This window comes from Sus scrofa, chromosome 13, assembly GCF_054392235.1.
Source record: "Sus scrofa isolate SSC_HxYL_T2T_F1_AM1 chromosome 13, Sscrofa_HxYL_maternal_Yorkshire_Landrace_v2.0, whole genome shotgun sequence".
Lineage (NCBI taxonomy): Eukaryota > Metazoa > Chordata > Mammalia > Artiodactyla > Suidae > Sus > Sus scrofa.
Window position 1 is genome coordinate 126072628 of NC_139395.1, and position 17984 is coordinate 126090611.

The 17984-nt window shown below is 40.3% G+C and overlaps 1 long non-coding RNA gene across 1 annotated transcript in view; it reads left to right on the forward strand.

The window, feature by feature from the left end:
* Nucleotides 1-225: 225 nt before the first annotated feature.
* The window catches only part of LOC146397598 (uncharacterized), a 115104-nt gene continuing 97345 nt past the window's right edge, over nucleotides 226-17984 (forward strand). Inside the window, exons 1-2 of the long non-coding RNA XR_014824338.1 lie at nucleotides 226-286; nucleotides 500-615. This is a non-coding gene — a long non-coding RNA (uncharacterized LOC146397598). The remainder of the gene's footprint in view (nucleotides 287-499; nucleotides 616-17984) is intronic.

The window sequence follows — 17984 nt, forward strand, 5'->3', positions numbered from 1 at the left end:
GAGGGACCTTTCTGACCATAGCCATTTGCCCTCCATAACCACTGATGGCTGCTTACCAAGATATTAGGTAACTCTAGTAATTGACATTTGACATTTCCAGCGTCAACTGTAACTGTCACCTTTTATTTCTGGGGGATCAGTGAATAGGAACTCAAAATGAGGCCTCCCTCTGATATGCTCCAATGACCCTCAGCTGGAGGCAGTCTTGGCTCACATTCTATACCTGGGGCCTGAATCCTTGAATCCTGTGAGGGAGCAGGGTGGGCATCAGAGTGTATAAGGGCAGGTGAGACAGATCTGAGTTGTTTTTGTTTTAAGGCTTTCCACAGGCTAATCAACACAGAGTTGAGTTCACTGTCTATCTTTTCAGGTGGGGCCCCTTCAGCCATGAGGTCAAAGCACATATGCTTCCGGGTTACTTTTACGGAAACCTTTATAGGTGATTCGGACAGTCTTTGGGCTTTTTGAGTTCCCGTTCTGTCTTGGGTCTTTCCCACAGCCTGGAGCTGTTCCGGGAATTTGCCAGCTTCTCCCAAACCAGCCACGGATTGTCCAACACCATAAACGTCTTCTCCCAGGACTGAACCCAGCATGGATAGCAGGGTCGCATACCAGGTATGGGGGTGCGGTGGGGGGGATGAGGGGGGTGGATGGGAGGATCTTAACTTTCATTCCTGGCATGAATGTGGCCCTGTCAGGGCCTTCAGAGACAGAGGCATAGATGGCCTGTCTCATTTCAAAACCCTTAAGCATTTGTTGTACCATCTCTTGATTTCCAGGGTCACACAGGCCCAGGGAATTCCCCCTCATTGGGCCAAACCTCCCTGAAGGCAAGCATAATCCAACCTGTAAAAGTCAAAGTCCTTTGAACCCTCCATCCCCCTTCCCCTCAGCACGGAGGTGGTGGTGGTGGTGGGGTGCTGCCAGAGGGCAGGGTGTGTGGTGCTTTCACTCATTTTCTCTGCATGCCTGGTCAGAAACGCACTGTGCTCTGTATACCACATGCCACACTAACAATGCCTGGGTATTTGCCCTGGCCTTCTGCTGGAACTTGGTAGTTATATCAATAAACTCAGTGGGAGTATATTCTTTTTCATGAACATTTCCTGAGTTGGGGCTGCTGGCTGGGGTTTTGTTCCTGTGCTCCTGGTTTCCTTTGTTGCAGAGGTTGGACAGCCCAAGGCGTTTTGTCTGTTTCATTGTCAATCATCACAGAATCCTTTTTGTTCTTCTCACGTTCCCAGGGATTCTACCTCTTAGCGTCCCAACTGGGTTTTATTACAAGCGCTTTGACCTTAATTCCCTGCAGCTTGGGCTCTCCTAACTTCTAAGGATGGCTTGCTAAAGTCTCCGAGTTATTAGCTGACTCTTCCACCTCGTTCTCCAGCCCTGAAGCTAGCAAGGCAGTGCACGCTGCCCGTCCTTCTCAAGCCTCAGCTTTTCTTCCAATTTGCTAACCTAAGCTTCATCCTCTAGTTGGGCGGTAGTGTCCAGCCTACTGCGTGCAACAGTTCTTTCCCCTTCTTTGCTGTAGCTCAGGCTTCATGGTTCCTCAAACAAATGCAAGAAAACAGCTGGCTTTTTCTTGGCGTTTCCGGACTTGGCATCGAACATACAGGCCACCCTTCCCCACAGAGAGGTTAATGGCCAACTCAGCTTTCTCCCCAAGATTGCCTCTTTCCCAAGGCATTTCTTCAGTTTACCAATTGTTGGTTCACAACCTCAGAATTTCTCAAGTGAAATTTGAAACTGCCCTCCTGCCCTCACCTGTGTGCCAACATGGAGGGGCCCGGAGAGACTTAAGGAGAGGAGACCATTCCAGTTTGGTAGGAGGCAGATTTAAGGAAACTTACATAGGAGGCTTGTCTTGGGCGGCCACAGGACAAGAAGATCTCTAAACCCGCTGCCAAGTTTTTTAAGTTTTTTGTAGAGCCGTAACTGGGTTCAGTCAGAAATAGCAGTTCAGATAGTCTCAACACCACAGTTCTCTCTCAAGCCTACATCCTTGAAACATGGCTCCAGCTGTGGGAGCCCAAGACAAGCCTCCTATGTAAATTTCCTTAAACCTGGAAAGTGGGCGGACTGTACAATCCAAGGTCAGGGAGCGGAGAGGAGCCTCTGGTTGCTGACACAGCAACCAGCTGACCAGCTGTGGCGCCCTCCCGATAACCTCCGCCTGCATAGGGTGCAGACAAATAGGGAATTGGACTTGCTCTGCAGAGATTCGTGGCCGCAAGAGGCTGAGTACAAATGCTTGTGAGGGAGACAGTAAGTGTGTACCTGTGTGTGGTCCGGAACCTCACAAATGTAGGCTTCCATACTCTTCCTCTGATTCCTCTTCCCTGATAATCTCAGGGAGGAGAAAGAGTAGGAACTCAGAGGAGACCTTCTAAAGGTTCTTGATGAGTCACCTGGATGTTGTAGCTTCTCTTTCTTCTGCTTAATAACTATTAAGGACCAGGACTGTGTATGGAGCTCTGTCAGAGAGGACACTGCATATAGGAAAACATGCAGAATTGAGGACATGTACTTAATTAGTTTGACAAAATTCTGAGGAAAAAAAAATGAGGAAAGCAAAAGTACTTAAAAGCTGGAGATGGTTTAATTTTCCAGAGATAAAGAAGAGTTCTGGGATCTTGGACAGCCTGGTTGTTGAAGGAATTACAAGAGGGTTAATGCTAGGTGTCAGGCACCCGAAAAGTTGGCACAACTGATAGGTTATTTAGAGATTTGGAGAATGTAAGGGTATAAGTATATCGATTGTAGATGGGGTGAAAGATGTTTATATTTGAACAACGTAGTAGTGACTCACCACTTCCTACTAAATTAAGTTCTTTTTTGGGGGGCAGTTTTTATTTAAAATTTTGTCCAGCTTTATTGAGGTATAATTGACAATTAAAATTTGATGTATTTATGGAGTTCCTGTTGCGGCACAGTGGAAATGAATCCAACTAGGAACCATGAGGTTTTGGTTTCCATCCCTGGCCTCGCTCAGTGGGTTAAGGATCTGGCATTGTCATGGGCTGGGATGTAGGTCGCAGACGTGCCTTGGATTCTGCGTTGCTGTGGCTGTGGTGTAGGCTGGCAGCTATAGCTCCAATTTGACCCCTAGCCTGGGAACCTCCATATGCTGCAGGTGCAGCCCTAAAAAGCAAAAGAATAAAATAGCATAAAATTTGATATATTTGAAGGTGTACAACTTGATGTGATACACATTTATATTGTGAAAGAATCACCACAATCAAGCTAATGCACATATCCATCACATCACATAAGTTCAGTTACTATTTTTTTTTTGTAGTGAGAGCACTGAAGATCTACCCTCTTAGCAAATTTCACTTACTCAATACAGAATTATTAACTACAGTTAGATTGTTAGATCTCCAGATCTTAATCACAGTGCATAACTGAAACTTTGTAACCCGACTAACATTTCCTCATTCCCCGCTTACCCCATTTCCACCATTTTATAATCTGCTCCTGTGAGTTTGGTGAGTATTTTATATTGCACATGTAAGTGAGATCATACAGTATATGTCTTTCTGTGTCCAGCCTATTTCATTTAACATCATGTCCCCCAGGTTCATCCATGTGTTGCAAGTGTCAGGATTGCCTTCTTTTATATGGCTGAATAACATTCCATTGTATGGAATGTAAGGCCACATTTTTTTTTTATCCACTTATCTGTTAATGGATACTTAGGTTATTTCCACAGTTTGACTATTATGAATAATGCAATGAACATGAAAGTGCAGATATTTTTTCAACATACTGATTTCATTAATTTGGATATATATCCAGGAGTGGGCTTGCTGGATCATATATGGTAGTTCTATTTTTAATTTTTTGAGGAAACTCCATTCCATTTTCCATAAAGGATATTTCAATTTACATTCTCACCAACGGTGCTAAAGTTTTTCTTTTTCCATATGCTCACTAACTCCTGTTATGCTTTATCTTTCTAATAATAATTATTCTGACAGGTTTGAGATGATCTCTAAATGTGGTTTTGATTTGAATTTCTTTGGTGATTAGTGAAGTCGAGTACCTTTTCATATACCCCTTGGTCATATGTATGTTTTCTTTTGAGAAATATCTATTCTGGTTCTTTGTCTATTAAAAAATTGAAGTATAATTGCTGTACAATATTGTATAAGTTACATATATACAAATAATTCACATTTTTAAGGCTATATTCCATTTATAGTTATTACAAAATAATGGCTATATTCCCCATGTTGTACAATGTAGCCTTGTAACTAATAACTTAATAATTTGTCCATTTTTAAATTGGGTTATTACTATTTTTGGCTATTGAATTGTATGTGTTTCTAATATGTTGGATATCAATGCCTTATTAGATAGAAGGCTTACAAATATTTCCTTCCATTTTGTTATTTTCCTTTTCACTCTCTTGGTTGTTTCCTTTGCTGTGCAGAAGCTTTTTAGTTTGATGCAATTCCATCTATCTATTTATGCTTTTTGTTGCCTGTGCTTTTGGTGTCATTTCCAAAAAATTATTGCCTGTATCAATGTCAAAAATGTTTTCCCTGTTTTCTTCCAGGAGTTTTATGTCTTACCTTAAAGTCTGTAATGCATTTTAAGTTGATTTTTAAAAAACGTGATGTAAGGTAAAGGTCTAATTTCATTCTTTTGCATGTGGATACCTGGTTTTCCAAGCACTAGTTTTTGAAGAGACTATCCTTTCCCCACTGTGTGTCCTTGCTACCCTTGACGATGAGCAGTTGACTGTAGGTTTATTTCTGAGCTCTCTCTTCTATTCCATTGGTTTACATGTATGTTTGCCAGAATCATACACTTTTGATGATTTTTATAGCTTTGCAATATATTTTGAAATAGGGAACTGTGATGCCTCCAGCTTAGTTTTCTTGTTTGAGATGCTTTCACTGTTTGGGGTCTTTTAAGGTTCTGTATGAATTTTAGGATATTTTTTCTATTTTTGTAGAAAATGAGATTGGGATTTTATTTATTTGTTTTTATTGAAGTATAGTGTTGTGTACTATAATTGTACACTATACTAGTGTTGTGTACTATAATTGTACACTATACTAGTGTTGTGTACTATAGATTCAGTGTTGTGCTTGTGCAGTACAGCAAAGTGATTCAGTTATACATATGTATATTCATGTTTTCCATTATGGTTTATTACAAGATAATATAGTTCCTATAGTTCCCAGTGCTACATAGCAAGACCTTGTTGTTTATTTTGTGTATAGTAGTGTGTATCTGCTAATTAAGTTCATTTGTATCATATTTTAGATTCTGTGTATAAGTGATAGCATATAATGTTTGTCTTTCTCTGTCAGATTTGCTTCACTTAGTATGATAATCTTTAGGACCCCTCTACACTGCTGCAAATGGCATTATTTCATTCTTTTTTAAAATGGCTGGGCAGTATTCCATTGTATGTTTAACCACATCTTCTTTATCCATTCATCTATCAATGGACAATTTAGATTGCTTCCATATCTTGGATCTTGTAAATAGTGCTGCAGTGGACACTGGGTTGCATGGATCTTTTTGAATTATGGTTTTATATGCCCAGGAGTAGGATTGCAGGATCTTATGGTAGTTCTAATTTTAGTTTTTTAAGAAACCTCCATACTGTTCTCCACAGTGGCTTCACCAATTTACATGCCCACCAACAGAGTAGGAGCGTTCCTTTTTCTCTGCACCCACTCCAGCACTTACTATCTGTGACTTTCTGATAATAGCCATTCTCACTGGTGTGGGGTGATACCTCATTGTTGTTTTGATTTGCATTTCTCTAATTATCAATGTTGTGTATCTTTTCATGTGCCTATTGGCTATCTGTATGTGTGAGATTGGAATTTTAATAGGGATTGCATTGACTCTGTGGATCACTTTGGGTAATATGGACAATTTTTAGCAATATTAATCCTTCCAGTCCAGTGACATGGGATGTCTTTTCACTTATCTGTGTCTTCTTTAATTTTCCTCATCAATGTTTTATCAAGTTCAGATTCTTCAATTTAGATTTTAAGGTCTTCTGTAGTTTGGTCTTTGATGACCTCTCTAGCTTGATTTTCTACAGTTCTCTAATTGACTGTCAATGCTGTGACTGAGCTGAACTACCCCTGAATATATTTTCTTGGCTCAGTGATTTTTCTTATGCTTGAGGAACACCTTTCTATGAGGAAGCCTTTCTCTAACCTCATCTACATCTTTCTATTTATCTAAATCAAATATATCCCTCTGCCTCCATGAAATCCTAATCTATCCCCAGGAAGTCATCTCACTTTCTTTTGAAAATTTATTGCACCTAATTTGAATCTCTTTCAAGCTTGTGTGACAATTTTCTTTTTATGTCCTCTTCCATAAGGGACCATAGACATATAAAAGACAGGGACCATACCCTGGCCATTTTGTATCCTTTACAGCATCTTGCATATAGTAAAAACTCAAGAAATACTTGGCCAATACATAAATACTCTCAGAATCTGAAATTGAGGATTTTAGATAATTTTGGTCATTTATCTTAAATTCTCAGTTGATTCATTTCATCTCCTAAAATGATTCTCATCTTATGGTATCTTTCCCCATCAATTCCTTTTCACCTAGGCTCCTTGGAGAAAACTCTGACCGTTTCTTCTTATCACCTCCATATCTAGGCAGTTTCTACATCTTGTTAATTTTTCATTTAGTGGGATTTGTCTTCATCTAGACCCTAATTGTCTGATATTTTCCAACAGTCTCTTTAATGATCCTCTCGACTATAGGCTTTCCTTCTCTAGCCTCCCTTCCCACCATCTCACAAAGTCAGACTTACTCATCTAACAAGTAATAGTAATAATAGCTAATACTTATCAAGCATTTGAGAAGCACTAGGCGTGGCATGTACATTCTCCCATCTCATTTTCCCAATAAACCTATGAGATAGTGTTATGGATACAATTTTTATGTCCCCTCAAAATTCATATGTCCTATCTCCAATGTGACTTTATTTAGAGAAAAGACCTGGAAGGAGGTAATGAAGGTTAAATGAAGTCTTAAGGGTGGGACTTTGATCTGAAAGCGTTAGTGTCCTTATAAGAAGAGCCGTTAGATATACTCTCTTCATGCAGACATCGAGGAAAGTTGATGAGGAAACACAGTGAGAACATAGCCATCTACAAACCAGAAAAAGAGCCCTCCCCATAAACTGCCTATGCTGGCAAGTTGATCTTGAATTCTAGCCTCTAGAATTGTGAGAAAGCTGAGCTATTGTTTAAGCCACCCAGTCTATATTTATTATGGCTGCCTGAGCATACTACCATAGGTAGATTACAGTATTATTCTATTTTATAAATGAGCATAATGAGGCTTAGAGTGGCTAAAGGTCTTACAGCTTGTAGAATTAGGATTTTAATCCATCTCTCCCCAGTTCCAGATCCTTGTTCTTAACCACTATGCCTACTACTTATGCTTTCATATTTTTCAAAGATGTGTTAGAAAACTGACATACTGTGGGGGAGAAGGCTGATTTATAATGCTTGGCAATTTCTGCCATGTAAATACTTCCATATTTCAAGCAGCCAATAGTTTAACAACCAGTTCACATTGCGAACTACCAATAGTTTAGCAACTAGTTCTGAATGTTTAACAATTGGCTCTTGGGAGCCAGTGCACACTGCCTCTGGTACACCACTGGTTGCTCCCTTGCTCAAAAGCCTCTTGAAGTTAAAAAAAAAAAAAAAAAAAAGACTCTATAAAGAATAAAACTCCATGAAGGCAGGAGCATTGCTTCTCTCTTTAATTCATGCAATAGGTTTTCCATAAGCATTTGTTGAATGTTAGCAACTTAGAAGATTTGCTATTTTAGTTAATTAATGGTCTGTAGGGTAGGCAATATTTTTTTATCATTTTAAAGATTAGAAAAATGAAGCTTAGTAGAGTAACTTAGCACATCTTTGCATTCTGATCCTGGGGCAGGGATTTTGTTTTCCCTGTGTTTTCAACAAAAGCAGTGTTTTAAGAGCTTTTAAATACTTCATGATTTCTTGCATCATCCTGAGAATTCTGACTCCCCAATCTGTGAAATAACACCAATTCTTGTCAAAATGGGTGCATGCACACACACCCGGAGCAAAATAATTGTTGTTTTCTTAAATCCACCTGAAATATTAAATTCAGAAACGGAACAAGAGATGTTTTTCTTGACTCTACTTTGAAGGTTAAGAATGTACTCTTCAGTGCTCCCAAAGGAGCCAAATCCAGGGAGTGATCTCCTTTTGAGGAGAAAATAAAGGATGCTGTTAATTGGAACATTTAATGCTACTTTGGGGATTTTCCCAGCATCATCTTACTCAACCTAAAACAGATTTCTATGCCAGAATGGGGAATATGGAGTGAAGATATTTAAGCCTTATTAATTTATAGGCCACATTAAAGTGTGCATCTTAATGGACCCTGAACCAGAGGTAGAAGAGGACATGCTGGGCCTCAAAAGCCAGCTTCATGATGAACAGCTCAGATCAAAGGGCTGTATGCTTTGAGTGGGAAGTCTGATGCAGGAGGTAATGACTACCTATGTATTACATTTGAAATACCACTGAGCTCTTTTGAATCCTCCTAATATAAATGGAAGTTTATTAAAAGACTCAAGGATAAAGTCAAGAAAGACATAGTGATGTCTCAAATCCAGCCATAATGTCTTAATATCTTTTGTGTGAAGTACAAAAAGGTACCCCTTCCTCAAGACACTTTACTGATATTTGTCTGGAAATTTTCATAATGAATTGACATATATGATAAACAGGATATGAATGTCACCTCCTAGAGTAGCGCAGGCATTATCTACATACTTGCACATTGTGGTAATAACAGGGATTATCTAAAGTGTGTGGGAAAAATATGATGCTGTGGAGAACAAAGGAGTGATCAAAGGATACAAATGTAGGAAGGATACAAATTTAGTCAAATTAAGAAAGGATTCTTATCTAGAATCTATAATAAAATGTCACATTTATATAATCTCCTTCCTCTTCTGAGTGGCATGAAAAAGTTAAAATCTAATTAACTTTTGATGCACTAATCTGAAGATTATTCTATCAATTTTAAATGGATCAAAGTGAAGCAGGGAGGGCAAATGCCTGGCCCAGGCTGTTGAGTGGGTGGCACAGGTGAAATTTAAGTGGAACTTTTTCTAGTTCTTTGTTGGGAGGATGAACTTTTTCTAGTTTTCTCCTACCCATCTAGGTGTGATTTAAAGCAGAACCCTAATACAAGTGGAAGGTGGCAAAGACTAAACATTGACATAGTTTTAAAGAAGATTTAGATAAATTCATAGATAACAGACCCATAATGGTAACCAGGAGACATAAGGAGAGCTGAGGAGCATCCCTAAGTATTGCACAGAGCACCATCACCAAGAATGGCTCCTAAGGGGACCACCAAGAAAGTTGGCAAAGTATCTGTTTCCTATCACATGAGTTACCCTCAGTTTCTTATTAATGCTTGCTCACTGCCTTCCTTCTTTCCCTCCTTTCTTTCCTTTCATTATCCAATTTGAAATCTCCTGCAGACACAGGCTATTACTGCAAAAGAACAGAACTGGGGCTGTATCTCCAGCTGCCTCAGGACCATAGAATGTTCAAGGGAAAGCTCTTCTCCTGTCTATTTCTTCTAACATTTTGATAATCCTTGCACCTATGGTGGAGTCTCCTTATTGGGTGGAAAAATAGAAAGGGCAGAGCTCTTGAAATCCCAGTTTCAATTTCAGCTTCTGTATTTTTCTTCCTTCATTGATGGATTGCTTTATTAAGTCGCTCATTCACCAGAAGTAGCAAATAGTTTTGTGGATAAAATATTTCACTAGGTCCATAAAGATGAAGAAATCATGGTCCCCAGTTTAAAAGAGTTAATCCTGGGAGTTCCTGTTGTGGCTCAGTGTTAACAGACCCAACTACTATCCATGAGGATGTGGGTTTGACCCTAGCCTCACTCAGTGGGTTAAGGATCTGGTTTTGCCATGAGTTGGGGCATAGGTCACAGATGTGGCCTGGATCCTGCATTACTGTGGCTGTGGCATAAACCAGTGGCTACAACGCCAACTCGACCCTAGTCTGGGAACTTCCATAGGCTGTGGGAACAGCCCTAAAAAGGCCAAAAAAAAAAAAAAGAGTTAATACTGATAATGATGATGACAGATTAATAAAAAATAAAAACCACATACATGGAGGGCTTATTGTGTGTCAGACATGAAACTAATTCCATTACATATGGATGTTAATCCCACATCCTGCTCACAATGATTATGTGAAATGGTTGTTATTATCTCCTTTTTGTAGATCCAGAAACTGGAGCATAGAAAGAGGATGTGACTTCCTCATTACAAAGCTAGTGAGGAGAGAGATATAACATAAAAACTACAAAAGAAGGAGGAAAGTAAGTAGGACTAAGAGAGGAGCTCATTCTAAACCAGAAGTTCACCACAAGAGGGATGAGCTCTGGCTTCAAAATGATGGCTGAACTGGGTCATAAAAGGATGGGCAAAGAATGCTGGGTAGACAAGGAGTATTCCCAGTGGATAGAAGAAAGGGTTTGGCTGCTCATCCTCTATTATTTGTTCTTTTGGTACTAATGCTCTAATTTACTCTTGAAGAATTCTCTTCTCTCATTGGATAGTATTTATAAAATTCTCCATCTTGATACTCTGATTGCCTCCAGCCAAAGCCAGGTTGATTTGATGATCTCTGGAACTAGAATGTGATCAGAGTGGCAAAACAAAACACTAAAAAATCTGGGGCTCATTTATTTCCTTTGGCTGTGCCCTGAAGAGATTGTCTCACAGTTCCTTTCCCTGAGCACACTCCTGAACAAATCTGGTCCTGTCCTTTCTGTACCTTGTTTTCTAGAGTCTGAGAATTTCTACACATCCTTTCAGCACACCCCCCCTTTTTAATATCTACATTTGCTTATTTAAAAAATTTTTATTGAAGTATAGTTGATTTACAATGTTGTGTTAATTACTACTATACAGCAAAGTGACTCAGTTATACATGGATATATTCTTCTTCATATTCTTTTCCATATGGTTTATCAGAGGATATCAAATATAATTTCCTGTACTATACAGTAGGGCCTTATTGTTTATCCTTCCTGTATATACTCATTTGCATCTGCTAATCCTGAACTCCTAGTCCTCCCTACCACCTTTGCCTCCTTGGCAACCATAAGTCTGTTCTCTATGTCTGCAAGTCTGTTTTTGTTTCATAGATAGTTTCATTTGTATTGTATTTTTAGATTTCACATATAAGTGATGTTATATGGTATTTATCTTTCTCTTTCTGACTTACCTAACATGATAAATATCTAGGCCATCCCATCCCTTTGTTCTCAAAGTCAATTTTTCTGGCTTGTAATAAGGAACTCAAAATGACAAGGCAGCTGTGGTTTATGTTGCAGAATGCCAGACTTTCCAGATGCTCAGCAGTGCAGAATGCATGAGAGTAGAGATGAATACCTCTGGAAAGGGAATTCGGACACAGGCTGAATGAAGTTGAATGCCAGGTTGAAGAGAATTGAGCTTCACCTGATGAAAAATGGAAAACTATTGGAATATTTAAGCTGGGCAGTACAGTAGTATTCTCTCCTTAAGATTAATATGACAGCAATGTAGTTACATAAATTGGGGAATGTGGATTTGGAGGCAGGGTGACTAGTTAGGAAGTTCTTGAAATGGGCCAGGTAGGGGGTCACAAAGGCCTAGATTCATGGTGTCGAGGTGGCAATGCAAAGATGGATGTATACGAGCTTCCTGTTCTGGACAGGAGCCAAGATGAGAGAATGCTGATTTGCAACAGAGACGATGGGGAGCATATCCCATAGGCATATAGAGCTAGTGAATTCTGCTGCATTGCACCTTAAAAACCCCAGAGAAGGAGGTTGGGCTCGTAAAGAGGAATGCAGAAACTCAGTCTGCAGAGCAATTCAGTTGGATTTGGACCAAATTAATATCTTGAGTTGTTGATGTTGAAGCTTCAACACTCCCTTGACAAATAATTTTTGATTGGGGCAGCAGGCAAGAAAAGTTCCCATTTGGAAGATTTGGTTTTTCTGTGGTTTCTTCTCTTAAAATAATTAAAATACAAGCCCCATTTTTTTTAGTGTTTCATCAAAAGTTGCAAAAGGGAAAACATTATTGAGCAATAAAAGGTGTGTTTATGTGTATTCATAAGAAGTGGGCTAGAGGCCAACTCCCATAAATGTGTTCAACTCGAACCTCAGTACTGAACAATTACAAGAACGCTGGAGGTTCTTATTTCACTCAGAGGATGTATAGAGGCAGCCTTTGTAGCCCTTCCAGGCTAATCAACTTGATAAAGACCAAATTGGGGAGCCTGCCCCTTTAAGTGTTGGAAGCGAAATTGAGATGTTAGCAAAGATCATCTTGGAACCCAATTATCTCTATTTTCCTTCCTGACTTGGAAAATACCTGTGTCCCCACGCATCCCCTTGTGTTTCCAGCCAGTTCCGTTGGCTCTTAGCCTATCTCAGTTGGCAGCATCCACTGCTTATCAGGGCTGGGGACACCATTTTCAAGTGACATTTTGTTGTGCAGGCACTATAGCAAGTGGTTTTCCATTGTGAAAACTAAACCCTTGATATCCATAGATATAAAATTTCCTTACAGAAAAGCCAAGGGATGGCACCCTATTCAAGCGGCTGTTCTCAGGGCCCAGTGGGGAATCAGGAAGGACTTTTTTGGGGAAGTAGGTTGGGAAGCATTATCATTCCTCGTGAAATAACACTACAGAATAACACTGCTCATTTTCATATAAGAGCAGGATCAGCGCTGCCTTCTACAATATGTTTTATCTAGAAACATGCGAGGGACTTGGAGCTCAAAGATTTTGCCTTATAGTCTCCTTCTTAGTCCATGTGACTTAGAAACTTTCTGGTCAAATAGGACTGAAGATCCTCCTTGAGGCAGAAACTCTCAGGGAGAAAATGCCTTCAACTTTCCTTCCTTTTGCATAAGTCTAGGGTAGTTGAGTATCAATTTTTTTTTAATGCTTTTCTATAACAAATTGTTCATAAATTTGGTGGCTTAAAAACAACATAGACAAGGAGTTCCTGTTGTGGCTCAGCAGTAACAAACCTAACTAGTATCCATGAGGACGAAGGTTCAATCTCTGGCCCTGTTCAGTGGGTTAAGGATCCAGCATGAGCTGTGGTGTAGGTCGCAGACATGGCTCAGATCTGGCATTGCTGTACCTGTGGTGCAGCCTGGCAGCTGTGGCTCTGATTCGATCCCTGGCCTGGGAACTACCATATACTGCAGGTGCAGCCTTAAAACAAACAAAAAACAAAACAAAAAAACCCAAAAAACAAAACAAAAAACAAAACAAAAAAACCCAAAAAGATCCCTGGCCTGGGAACTTCCATATGCTGCAGGTGCAGCCTTAAAACAAACAAAAAACAAAACCCAAAAAACAAAACAAAAAACAAAAAACACACACCCCTACCAACTTAATATCTTTTGGTTCTGGAAGTTAGAACTGAGCTCAAAGCAAGGAGTCAGCAGGGCTGCATTTATTTCTGGAGGCCCTGGAGAATATTGGTTTTCTTGTCTAGTCCAGCTTGTACCAGCTACCCACTTTACTTGGCTTGTGTCTCCTGTCTTCTAAGCCCGCAAAAGCTATCAGAGTCTTTCTCACACAGTATTACTCAACACTAACTCTTCTGTTTACCACTTTTCATTTTTAAGGACCTTCCTGATTCTACTGAATCCACCCAGATAATCCAGGAAGAGCTCCCTGTTTTAAGGTCAGCTAGTTAGCAACCTTAATTTCATCTGCAACTTTAACTCCCCATTGCCATGTAATGTAACATGTTTGTCAGACACTGAGGATTAGGACTTGGTCATCTTTGAGAGTAATATCATTCTTCTATCTCAGTGGGAAAGGATTTAAAGGTCTGTCCCCTTCTCTTCTGTGTTCCTAGTTATCCTTTTTTTTTTTTTTTAATATATAATGATTTTTATTTTTTTCCATTATAGCTGGTTTACAGTGTTCTATCAGTTTTCTACTATACAGCATGGTGACCCAGTTACACATCCATGTATACTAGTTACTCTTAAAACTTTTTTAAATTTGTAAAATGTATTCAGGCTAGTTCATTGGGATTAAAAGTAGCACATTAAAATTTTTTCTCAAGAGTTCATATTGTGGCACTGTGGGTTAAGAACCCAACTGAAGGAGTTATTGTGGCTCATTGGAAATGAATCTGGCTGGTATCCATGAGGATGCAGGTTTGATCCCTCGCCTCGCTCAGTGGGTTAAGGATCTGGCATTTCTGTGAGCTGTGGTGTAGGTTGCAGACATGGCTCGGATCTGCATTGGTTGTGGTTGTGGTGCAGGCCAGTGGCTACAGCTCCAATTCCACCCCTACCCTGGGAACCTCCATATGCTGTGGGTATGGTCCTAAAAAGAAAAAAAGAAAAATCCAACTGCAGCGGCTGGGGTGTCTGTGGAGATGTGGGTTCAATCCCCAGCTCGGTGTAGTGGATTAAAGGATCTGGAGTAGGTCACAGCTGTAGCTGTGGCTTGAATTCAGTCCCTGGCCTGGGACCTTCCATATGCTGTGAGTGTTGCCATAAAAAATTTTTTTTCAAGTAACTTCAGGGTCATTAAACAAACAAACAACAAAAAAACCCTTTGCTAGGAGTTATTGGAGGCCCAAAGGAGAGCATATGAGATTATACTGCCTTTTTAGGAATTTTTATACCCTCTTTGACTGGATGGGGCAGACACACACAGAACAGAACAGGATTTCATAAATGCCAACAACTGGTTCAGTCAATTGGTGCCACAGGAGTTCAGAGGAGGGAATGTCACTCTGAATTCCATTGACCGAATGCTTCCCCTCCAGACCTGCAGTCACTCCTTCCAGTGGAGCTTTTCAGTAAGGCTTTATGGAGCAAATTCTCTCTCTTTCTCTGTCTTTTTTGTATTATAGCACATACCCTCCAGCATGGGGGCAGGGAGGGGGGCAGAGGGAGAAGGAAGGAAAGAACAAAGACCAAGTATCTGTACAAGTTGGCCCCAGACAGCTATAACCTAAATGACCCTTCCCTTATGCCACATAATGCTGGAGAGATTTTCCTCCTAGAGCAGCCAATTCAGGCTGATAACCAGAGTCGGCAGAAATCTGAGAGCAGGAGTACAGCTCCCTGGCGCAGCAGCCATGATAAACAAGCTGAGAATCATTTCATGAAGAGACAAGCGGGAAAGGTGGAGGATTTACTAGAAACCTGTAAATGTGACCACTGGAAAGTAAGCAGCAGCTATAAGTAATTTCCATTATGAATGTGTTGGGGTCTTTTCAGCTGACTTCATCTTTGAACATCTTTGGGTTTTGCTGGACTTGGTGGAGAGATTATTGAAGATAAGCGTCTTTGGGGATAACCTGAATAACCATTACAAAATGAGGGTTTTTAGAACTTGCTCCTGTCCCTCCTTTATTTGTAGAACAATAAACCTGGTAATGCCAGAGATGGGCTGAACTGACAGCTGAGCTTGACTGGGATGGCAGGAGCAAGTGCATGCCTGCCCCCAGACCTGCTTTCCTTGGCCAGTTTCCTGCAGCAGCACCTTTGGCAGTGTAGCAGGACGAGGGAATGCCTTCTGTCCTCCTGCAGCAGCTCCCTCCTTCATATACCCAAAGGTACATCCTCTGGAAATGAAAGTATGGAAGCACACAGACATTTCAACCCTCCTAATAAACACCCCGTGGGGGTACGCACGTGGCTTTACTTTAACATCAAAAACATTTCACGGGTGTCGTTTTAATATGTGAAATTGGATCATTTCTAGAAGGAATTCTTTTTCACCCAGAAGGCTTCAGTTGGAAAATTTTTCATCCCTAGTAAATAAACCTGCTAAAGGATGAAAAAGCAGCCTTGGAGACTTGACCTCCAGCAATGTTGAGGGGAGTCAATAAAGCAAGCAGAAGAGGTAATCTCATAGGTGACTCCCTTCCCACTGTGACCACATAGCCTCATAAAGAACAGCAAAGGCTGAAGGGCTGCCCCCTGATTAATACCTGTGGTCCAGAGTGAGAGCCTCATTTTAAGTCTGTTGGGAAATGCAGAGTCAGCAGCAGGTCAGGTTACTGTCCCCTTGGCTACCTTTGAATCTTTCCTTACTTCTCCCTGTGAGGGCATCCTGGTGGTGCTTGAAGTCAGAACTGTATTACCCTCATTATTCAGAGTATACACAGTGTTTAGAAAGTCAGGTGCATTACCTAAAACAAGGCTGTGTAGGTGACGGATTTCCTTTTCTACAACTGGCAATACCGCTCATTATAGGACTCTCAAAGACAAATTAATGTCTGATGCATTTTTGTCATAGAAAAGTAGGCCTATAATCATAGACCTGCCCAGAGGTGAGGAAATTTAAAGACTGCCATTCTCTCTTTGAAGAAATATATTCCTCCCACATCCTGGGGAGACCCAGTCTTGCTTGTATATCCTACAATGGAAATCTCACAACCTCATTACCAGACCAGGGGTCAGTAAAATTTTCTATAAAGACCCAGATAGTATTTTAGACTTTGCAGCCCCTAGGGTTTTGTTGCATCTACTTGACTCTGCCTGTGAAAGCAGCTGTGGACAATATTTAAACAAATGGTTGTGGACATGTTACAATAAACTTTTATTTACAGAAGCAGACCATGGGCTGAATTTGGCCCAAAGGCATAATTTACCTACTCTGATAGACCATTCTTTTATGGGACAGCCTTAGGTATTGGCAAGTTCTCCCTTAAGCCAAAATCTGCCTCTTGTTTAGTTAGGCACAACCCTTTATTTCCTTTACCATACATTACTCTGTTTAGAAATTTTTTTGACAAGCCCCAACTCTACCTTTGGTATTTAAGTTACCTGTAACATATAATTTTCTAAACTGAATCATTCTGTTCTAATGGCAATATGATTTTTTTGATTGTTTTCATTTATTCATCTATAAATCACTTATTGAGCACCTGAGTAGGTGTTGCAGATACAGAAATTTAAAAAAAACAACAACTTCGTCCACTGAGAGTTAACAGTTTTGTGGGAGAAGATAAGTAAATGGCACGAAAAGCTATAGAAGAGATAGTCACTGGGGTCTATATATAGGAGCGCATAAGAGTAGCACCCACCCAGATGGAGAGGAGGGACGATGGAGAGGCTTCCTCAAGGAAGCTGCACTTGTGCTGAGTTTTAAGCAGTTGGTCAGGTAGAAATTATCCATTCTGAGGATCACATGTGCAAAGGTATGCAACTGAGAGTGTGACTCTGTATTTCAGAAAACACAAGTCATATCCTGTGACTGGAATGCAGTGGACTTGAGTGTGTGAGTGTCAGGGTGAGAATGAAGGTGGGGGTGAAGGTGGCCAGGTAGGCAAGGGAGGAAACTTGCCTGTTATCTTAAGTCAAAGGGAGGCAACCCAGGTGAATGTAATTCTGTTGCCAGAAATATTTTAATAAAGAGTTCTCTGGATTTGTACAAAAACTTCTATTTTATAAGCAAGATCTCCTGATCTTAAGTGCCTAACCTTTGCTTTGAAAATACTGTTAAGTTTGAATAACTGTGACGGAACCTTATGCTCACCTCCAGCCTATATATTTGCAGCGTAATTTGTTGAATTTGTAGTTTGTTTCTGGAATGTTGTTAACAAACAGCTACTGTCCCCATCTAAAAACGAGTTGCACAGAGTTAGCTGGAACTTACCAGAAGAATCTAAATGGGGTGTTGGATGCTTGCAGATTCTCTGGTTCCATGCCTGCCATTGGTGGCGGGATGTATGCAACACCAACCCGCTTGATTTCCTAATACATTCTTCGACATCCCTGGAGCCTCCTTATTTACAGATTTTACTTTTAACTTTTGGGGAATGGTGCCATAGGTATTTGCTTTTGTTCCTTTTCTCTTTCAAGGAATGTTTTCCTTTCCACTTTACAACAGTCCAGGAAACTT